This window comes from Mangifera indica, chromosome 9, assembly GCF_011075055.1.
Source record: "Mangifera indica cultivar Alphonso chromosome 9, CATAS_Mindica_2.1, whole genome shotgun sequence".
Classification (NCBI taxonomy): domain Eukaryota; kingdom Viridiplantae; phylum Streptophyta; class Magnoliopsida; order Sapindales; family Anacardiaceae; genus Mangifera; species Mangifera indica.
Window position 1 is genome coordinate 5,358,520 of NC_058145.1, and position 10,105 is coordinate 5,368,624.

The 10,105-nt window shown below is 28.8% G+C and overlaps 1 pseudogene; it reads left to right on the forward strand.

The window, feature by feature from the left end:
• Nucleotides 1–6,715: 6,715 nt before the first annotated feature.
• Nucleotides 6,716–9,897, forward strand: LOC123225698 (annotated as a pseudogene).
• The last annotated feature ends 208 nt before the right edge of the window (nucleotides 9,898–10,105 follow it).

Sequence of the window (10,105 nt, forward strand, 5' to 3'; positions counted from 1 at the left end):
TAGGCATTTTCTTTTCCCCTAAAATTGTGAATGTTGTCTCATCAAAGTAACAATTTGTAAAACATATAATAAAAAGATCACCTATCGGTAGTTCAAGATATCTAATAACGAATGGTGAATTATATTCAACATAAATTTTCAAACAATATTAGGGTTTCATTTTTGTGTATTGAGGAGACACAATTAAATTTTCTCAAATGAGATATATCAGGTTGGTGACCAAAAACTAATTGTAGAGAAAAATATTGATGATAAGAAAAATGTCACCAATAAATTAATGTTGCAACATGTAATATAGCATGTCTTCACATAGAAGTTGGTAATTAAGTTCTTAGTAATAAAATACTTGTAATTACTTGAAGTAATTTAATAAAGGGATTGAGTTAATCCATTTTGAGAAGGGACATGTGGGACTAGATGTTCAACATCAATCCCCATAGACATGTAATAATTATCAAATATCTTGGATGCAAATTCACTAACATTATCTAATCGTATTGATTTGATTGAGTAATCTGAAAAATTTGCCTTCAATTTGATAATTTGTGCTAACATTTTAGCAAAGACAACATTCCAAGTTGACAATAAACAAACATGAGACCATCATGTAAATGCATCAATTAAAAGCATAAAATAACCAAATGGCCTTTTTAGTGGATGAATGAGTCTACATATGTCTCTTTAAATCATTTGTAAGAATGATAAGGACTCAACTCCAACTTTGGATAGAGGTGGTCTGATAACTAATTTGCCCTATGAAAAAGTGGTACAAAATTTTTCACTAGACTAGAAAATCTTGTGATTATTTAATGCATATCCATGTGAATTTTTAATAATTTTACGCATCATTGTATATCTGGATGACCTAAAGGGTCATGCCAAAACATAAAAATCTTTGGATTGGAGAACTTCTGGTTGTGTATTACGTAAATTTCAATTGTCTTTATGATTGTATAATATAATCTAGATGATAAAGCAGATGATTTTTCTAATACATGCCTTCTTTAGGAGGCATTACTAGTTATACAGAGAAATTTTGCACCATTTTTATTCATGGTTTCATTCTAGATCTACGTAAATATAATGCATCATTTATGTTTAATTTGGTCCCATTTTTCAATAGAATTGTGACTCTTTTGGAGTCTTCAATTAGGTTTATTGACCCTAAAATAATGTTTACTTTAGTTTCAATTGGTGGTAAAGTTAAGAAGAATTTTCTTTTTTCAAGAATTGAGTGTGTTGTTGCTCTATCTATCAAATACATATCTACATCATCATCTTTTGGTGTCAAAGCTTCAATTTTGAAATGCATAGCCTTTCATTTAAAATCTACATTAGTAGTTATTACAAAATACTTGAAAGGAAGGAGCACATAATACTAATCACACAAAATAATGTATATAATTTCTTAACTTCAAAACAAAAGATTAAGATGGATTTTAATCTTAAATATCTTGGATGTTTTTGTCACTATCAAGTGACTTACATTCTTACTCAATAAGAAAATATGAAATATCAAGATTCGCTAGATCGATAGGATCTAGATTATCAACAAAATTTAATTCGATCTTTTTTTTCATTATTTTTTATGGATACTTGATATAGATTCACTGAATGTTAGGGTGTACGATGAGAACACGGCCTATGGCTTTTACAATCACATCTGTAATATTTGCTTTCATGATTTTGTGGTTTGTTCTGTATCATTTTTCCTTTATCATGTTTTACTTCATCTTTGATCCATTTATGGTGGTGAGTTATTCTATTACGACCGCTTTTAGATTGAAACTTATTTTGTACAGTACCTCATCTACACCTATAAAAACTATTATTGATAGTCACATTCACTTCAAGTAATGGGTGTAATAAGAGTGGGGTGTGTTTGACAGTTCTCAATAACAATTCATTATTTTGCTCAGCCACCAACAAACAAAGTATTAATTTATAATAGTTTCTAAAGTTTCTTTCTCGATATTGTTGTTGTAGGAGCATATTTGAGGATAAAATGTGGAGAAAATTTTTCCTAACATATTTCCTTCGATTATTTTTTCTGCATATAACCTCATTCGAGAAACTATTTTAAATATGACAGAGTTATATTCACTTACAAATTTAAAATCTTGAAAGTGTAAGGTAGTATTATTAACCTTTGATGATCAAATCTTTCTTTCATGTTTCTCCATAATTCTAGTAGATCCATTATATCCACGTATTCAACTAGCAATTTTTCGTGGATGTGGTGTCTAAGAAAAATAGTGACCTTGGATCTATCATATTGGGATGCTTTATTTCCTTCTTTAATTACTTATCCAAGATTTATGGATTCTAAATTGAGAGTTCTGTTAAGAGCCCATTCAACATAGTTTTCTCCATCCAATCGTAGAGTAACATATTAAAGTTTTATAAAATTTGATATTTTTCACTAACTACAGGTTAATGAAAATAACAAAAATTAGTGATATGATGAAGAAAAATTGTGTTAGAACTTCAAGTTTTGTAATTAATAAATAGTACATTAAATTCTTATTTTTGATTATATTTAGAACTTCGCGTTCATTTTTTCAAGATTTATCAAATTTCAGGTGGATGCAATTATAAATTGTATAAATAATATAAATTATGAATGGAAAAATTAAACAGAATAATAATAATAATTAAAACATACATGGTTTGTATTTTTGCAAATAGAACATTATCATATTTGAAATATTCATATTTGCATTATACAAACGAGATGATGAAATAATTTTAAACGTTAGTGATATTGAGATATAGCTGAGAGAATAGTTCTAATAACATGTTATAAATATAAATAATGGAAAAGAGAAGATAAAAGAATATGTGAAGGTTTTTTTGATTATAGCAGACGAAATACAAAACAAGGGAGAGGAGGCTAAAACATCTATGAAAGTAGAGATATGTCATAGGCAAAGAAGGGGGGATATATATATATTGTTTGGTTGTGCTCCTCCACCGCCTCATTATAAATATCCATTCATGGCATTAATGTCTTCACATGAGTTTTCTTTTGTAACTCACCATTGTCCTTTCATGTGGTGGAAAACCACCAAATACATAATAAGATGAATATTTTTATTATTATAACAATATTAATCAATTACTATATATAATATCAACTATGAATATTCAAGTTGTTATAATTATATTTATTGATTATTAAAAATTGTAACAATAATGAATATTCTCATTATTATAGCTAAATTTATCAATCATTAACAACTATAAAAATGATGAATTTTCCAATTGTTATAGTTATATTTACTACTATTAAAATAACAATAGAGGTTTCATCATTATGATAAGGGGATACTAGTGATGAAAAAATTGATTCTCATTTAATTTTGTAAAAACAAAATATATGCCAAACTACAAAGTATGATAATTGATATTGATCATGCACTAATTACAATTATCTTAAACATTGTCATATGACCCATCATCATTAAAAAAAATGAAAAAAAAAAAAAACCTATAAGTTTCATATTATTCTAGTCCCTCTATATAATCAAAGTAAAACAAAAATTGTTACAAACTATCAAAGAAATCTATCTATTAGTCAAAACCAATAAGAAATGCTCCTTGCTTGACACTTAAAAATTGTAAAGAAAGAACATTAAAGTAAAATGTGCATGAATTTCTTGTAAAGAAAGAAATTATTCAGGTTTAATGTCTAATGTCGAAATACATTAATATAAATATCTCATATGAGATTGTAAAACAGACCTTATCTAGTATATTTGTGGGGTTAATAGCTTTTGCTTTTTAGTTGGGTAGCTTATTGCTTATACTCCTACACTAAATTATGGCAAAAAAATGAAGCATCATAAATAAAAAATATTCAATAGATTGAACAATATGATATATTTCTCAAATTAATTCTTTTCTTACCCTTTTTAAAGATTTAAGTTCAAGCACTGCCTAGCAGTGACTTGTAAATCTCTTCCCAAAATATCTAACTTATTCTCATGCTCTACTAAGTCAAAATTCTTATAATCATTCGAAAAGTAATCAAATTCTATGTACCTATCAATTGTGGTTTGAATGATTACCGAACCGCTGAAAGAGAGTCGTATACAGGGGCAGACTTAGGCTTATGTAAGGGTAGGCCCAAGTCCACCCTAAAATTTTAAAAATATGAAAGTCCATATGTAAACTCATATAATATTTTGTGAATGTATGTAAAGACCCATCCTCACTTAGGCTAAGAATAAAAATACATATGGGCCTAGAATAGGTGCAACAGACTTATTTCGTTTTTTATTTCCTAGATAAGTATTTGTGTTTGGGCTTGATATAAAAAACTTATTTTAATGCAATGTACAAAATAAGCATCTGGGTTTGGGCTTGATATAAAAAACTTATTTTATTGCAATGTACAAAATAAGCATTTGGGTTTGGGCTTGATATAAAAAAAATTATTTTAATGCAATGTACAAAATAAGCATTTGTCTTTGGGCTTGCTATAAAACTAATTTTAAATTATTTTAAAAAAATAAAAAAAGAACTTGCTTGAAAAGGAATTTTGGGTTCCGTTTCATTGTCACAGTGAGAGTTTTTATGAAAGCAATGTGTTTTTGCCTTTCTTCTACATTTTTTTTGGTCTTTCAATCGTAGTGTTTCTTTGTCACATATCATTGTTATTGTTATTAATGTTTATGTAGATGTTTAATGGTGAATTTGTTTTTTTAATATGCTGACTGTATATGTTTATGTAGAAGATGAAATAAAATTTTTAATGATTTGATTATTAGTGGTTTTAGTCCTCAACTACTCATAAATCTTTGATTTTAGGGGTTTTGGTGCTCATCGTTCATTATGTAAACATATGTAGTCATATAGAGTTGTGTCGCTTTGATTTGATATTACACACAGCACAAGCCAACCTATATTTCATATTAGATTTAATAACAACTCTATTTTGCATTAAATTTGTGTTACTTTTATTTTATACAGAAACATGATTCTCATTGCAATAGATTTACATTGATACACGCCCGATTTGCTCAAATCCTAGTCTAATAAAATACAAATTATTTGCTCTAGACTCAAACTTGCATTGAATTACTTTCAAACTAATATTTTTCATTTAAAATAAGTGGTGGAAGTCACTAAAGAAAACTTATCACTATATAAAAAGGAAAAAGAAGTAATAGTAGTATCATGTGTTTATTTGTTCATTTGAAATTTATGATAAGAGGGAGTAAATGTTAAATCCTTTGTATTTAAAATTCTCTCAAAAAAACACCATGATTATTTAGAGATTTATTAAAGACGTTGAGCTTAATATATATAAATAAAAAAAAAGTTAGTAGAGAAAGTACTTTTGTAAATTTTTTAATGAGAATAAACCATAAATGTGAATTAATCTACCATCTAAGAAGACTGATTTCACCACTAAATTGGAAACCCAACTACAGTATTGAACCTTTTAATTTTAGCAAACAACAATGCATTGTTTGTTTATTTAATTGTCAACCAAGTAATCATTTGATTCCTGTCAGCTTGAGTACTTTTTTTTAAATATTATTGATGATCTCTTAAAGTTTAGTTTGTAACTTTTTTTGCTTTTCAAGTTTAGTTTAGTTCAATTTAGATGAAAAATTCACTTAATTACTATATGTTATTATTATTATTTTTTTTTTTATTATGTTTTCTTTGTCATCAATTAAATAGCTATGATATCCAATTAGTTTTAGAGATTAAAAAAAAGTTCAAATGAGAGTGTTCATAGAGGCTCTACTGATAGAAAAGTTGAACGTCATCGTTTAAAGCCCAAGGATCATTTGCAAATATTCAAGGTTTGAGTGACCTTAGCGTGATATATCACAATAATGTTTACTCCTGATTTTTTCAATTCGTAGTTATAAATTTAGGTGGCTACAGGCCCCTGGGTTAACCCAAAAAAAAAAATAGAAAGGTTAATCAAATCTCATTAGAAGAAGAAGCCCGACAACACTAAATAAAAGAAGTTCAATCTTCAAACAAAGTGTTTTATTTAGACAAGTTCGAAGCTGATCCAAGATTGAGGATCCTAATTAATGAGATTTGTTATAACGACAAGAAAAAAGAGGAAGTTCAAAGAGCATACTTGCTTAATGGCTCTTGCCAACCTAAGTATCATAATTTTCCTTTCACTTTTTTTGAGATAAAAAACATAAGTTTACATCAGAGTGGTACAAAGAAGGTTCCAATTGGATGAAGCATAGTATGGCAAAAGATGCAATATTTTGTTTGCATTGTTATCTTTTTAAAGGTGAAATAGCCAATTATGGTGACTAAGTGGGTGGTGAAACATTTGTAAGCAATAGATTTAATAATTGGAAAGACAAAACAAAAGTGAAAAGAACATGTTGGAGATCATTTTAGTACTCATAATTGATGTCATGACAAATGTGTTGATTTGATGAACCAAAAGCAACACATCGATGTAAATGTTGCTTATGTTGAGGAAAATCTCAAATTGGATTATCGAATTCACTTGAATGCATCAATTGATTGTATTAGATTTCTTTTACAACAAGGATTAGCATTTCGTGGTCACGACAACATTAAGAAAGTTGTACTTGGAAATGCTCTAGAAAATCATAAAATGATATCCCTTAAGATTGAGAGAGAATTAACTAATGTTTGTGCTCATTTAACAACCATGAAAGTTATTGAAGAAATTAAGAGAGATAAATAACCATTCTCATTACTAGTTGATGAATGTATGATGTGGCAACGAAAGAACAAATAGCTATTGTTTTTTGGTATGTCGACAAAGCAGGATTTATTATTGAATGCTTTATGGGAATTGTGTTATAGGGTTTTAGGGCATTGTTAATTGGCATCATAGCGGAATTAAAAATTTTTAAATTATCAAAGATCCTAAAACTCATCCAAGATACTTGTTTTAATGCATAGATTCATGAATATGTTAAACATACATAGGGTGTTTAGAATTTATATCTACGTTATTGGCTCCTCCAAGAATTCATGTGGCTATGTAAAGATCGTTATCCAACCTTCTTGAGGTGGTGCCTTGGTACCACATGAAGTATAAATGAGAGGCAATCCAAAAAAGAGGCTATTAGGGCTTCTATAAATTAGATCTTAGAAATTAGATCACGACAATGGAAGTTTATGCCAACAAGATTTTAGGTGTAGAGATAGAGATATGTGTTTAAGATTATTGTGTTAAAAAATTTGACTGAAACTAAACACCTATATTTATAAGGTGTGCATGAATCCTAAGTTAGTTAGGATTCTAACTACCTAAGTGATAAAGTGTCCAAGAGTTCTTATTAAATTAAGACTCTTAATTTATTGAAATTTTAATGCATAATAATCCTAATTAAATTAAGATTTCAACTCAACCTAAACTTTCGATCAAACAAAGACTTTAAATTTATTAAAAGTTTTAATGCATATGAATCCTAATTAAATTAGGATTTCAACTCAACCTAAACTTTTTATCAAATAAGGACTTTGAAGAATCTTAATTTAACTAAAATATTTTGTTGATTAGTTAAGTCAACTAGTTGACTCGCATCAATCATTTGGCCTTACTTGGTTGGACTTTAAGTGGGTCCAGTTGAAACCATATAATGCATTTATAGGATGTCACATGGCATTTTGCACAATGATTCTAGTTAAAACATATCCATACATTTCTCTCTTTCAATGATCTCATAATTGTTGTCAAATGATCTTTGTCTCTTGGTTAATATCAACTTCTTAATGTGTGTGACCCATAAGCTTTCTATCGAATCGATAATATCTAAATTCGGATCAAATTCAATCATAAACCAAGAATGGTTTCTAGCAAAGTATCATGGCCACCCAGACAATAGAATGTCAACAAACATCTCTATAAGCTTTTACAACATCATAGTTACATGTAATTCAATCCTTTCGTCAATCGATATTTCTCGAGACTGAGACATAAAAGTGTATATATCTTAGTAGTTCCTCGATATGAGTTGATATATATTAATGACTTACATGAATTAGGTTACAATCTCATCCCATGGTGCCCATATGTTCAAACAATCATGAATGTCTTTCAGCATTCGCATATAAGATATCTTCTCTTATGCCTAAGAATGACTAATCCTTTATTGATTAACCATAGCTTCTATGTATCTCACGATATAGTTGTTCACTATCTTTATGATATCCTTGTTAGGACGATGCATTGGATAGTATTAAACTATATCGACCTTACACAAGACGACCTAGTAACCTCAAGTTAAAGGATCACATACACCCGTAGTGTTTAGAGAATTTGTTTCATAGACATTGGAATAATCATCCATATAGATATCCTTTAGTGGGGTCAATTTGATGAACACGTCTATAATGTGTACCCATTTGTGCATAGAATTCCCACGATCAGTTGTTTGATCCCCCCGTCACAATTCTTTTATTCTATGGGCATGTTATTTACACAATTATTTAATAGACAAGCACATAAACTAAATAACTATAAATCTTTTTTATGAATTAATGAGGTAAATTACAATTACAGATGTCAAATCAATTGGCTCTAGGGTATTTACCCTAACATGTGCATGTTAAAAATACTTCTACACACTCTTTGAAAACTATAATAGATGTTTTTTTTTTTTTTTTTGCAAAACATGGATTAAGTTTAACAAGTTTAAGAGGGCAAGGGTATGATGGAGTAAGCAATATGAGGGACAAGTTTAATAGCTTGAAAAGTTTAATATTGAGAGAAAATAAATTAGCTTTCTATATTCAGTGTTTTTCTCATCAACTTCATCTAGCACTGATCAAAGTTATGAGAAACCATTTAGCATTGGGTGAGTTTTTTCAATCTCTCTCAATGTTATCAAGCACCATAGTGGCATCTTGTAAGTGCAAAGATCTTCTACGCGATAAACAATATGAATATGTGATACCTTTGATTTCTATTAGTGATCTTCAAATGGGACGAGGTTTGAATAAAAAATGCACTATTAAACGACTAGAAGATACTTGTTGGGGTTCACACATAGAGACGATTCATAGTGTTATAAACTTATTTTCTTCTATTGTTGATCTCCTTAAGGTGATTGAATTAAAAAAGATGATTAGTCAAGCAAAAGTCAAGCAAGGAGTTTATTACGAATTATGGAGAATTTTGAATTTGTCTTTTTGTTATTTTTCATGAAAAAAAAGTAGTAGGAACCATAAATGAAATATCACAAGCATTACAAAGAAACGATCAAGATCTTCTTAATGCTATGAAGTTTGTACAAATTTCAAATGGTCAAATGCATAAAATGAGAAATGACAGCACTTGCTTCGACATCTTGGTGAAAGAAGTTTTTGATCTATGCAAAAAAAAAAAGACATAATAATGCTAGAAAATATGGAAGATAACTTTGGGAGGACAAAATGGGTGATTACACCAGTTTCAAATATACATCATTATAAGATAAAAGTTGATGTCTATAGTTTTAGATAATATTCAATAAGAACTCAATAATATGAGGTTGCTTGAGTGTATCGCATCTCTTGATCCAAGTAACTCTTTTGCTACATTTAACGAAGACAAATTACTTGAATTTGCAAGGTTCTATTATGTCAATTTTCCTCAACATGATATATAGTTACTTGATGATCAACTTGAAAAATATTTTAAGGACGTTAGCACCAATGCCAATTTCACTCATATTGATAGGATTGCCAACCTTGCTAAAAAAATGGTTGAGTTTAAGAAGGATGTTGCCTATAATAAAGTTTTTTTTACTTATAAAATTAACGATGGTTTTGTCTGTGGCTACTGCAACAGTTGAAAGAGTATTCTCTGCAATGAATCTTGTGAAGAATAGTTTGCCTAATCAAATTAGCGATGTGTGGATGAACAATTGCTTGGTGGTTTTACATTGAAAAAGAGGTTTTTGCTACAGTTAATAATGAAGATATTACTGAACACTTTTTAAAATATAGCAAAGCGAAAAATCGTGTTAAAGTCAAGATCTTTAGGAATATCATTCCAACTTGCTTTCATCTTTAAATACCTGATATTTAGATATTCGAATCCTTAAGTTTATTTTTCTAACTTGATTCTTTGATTAGTATACAATTAGATCTATGG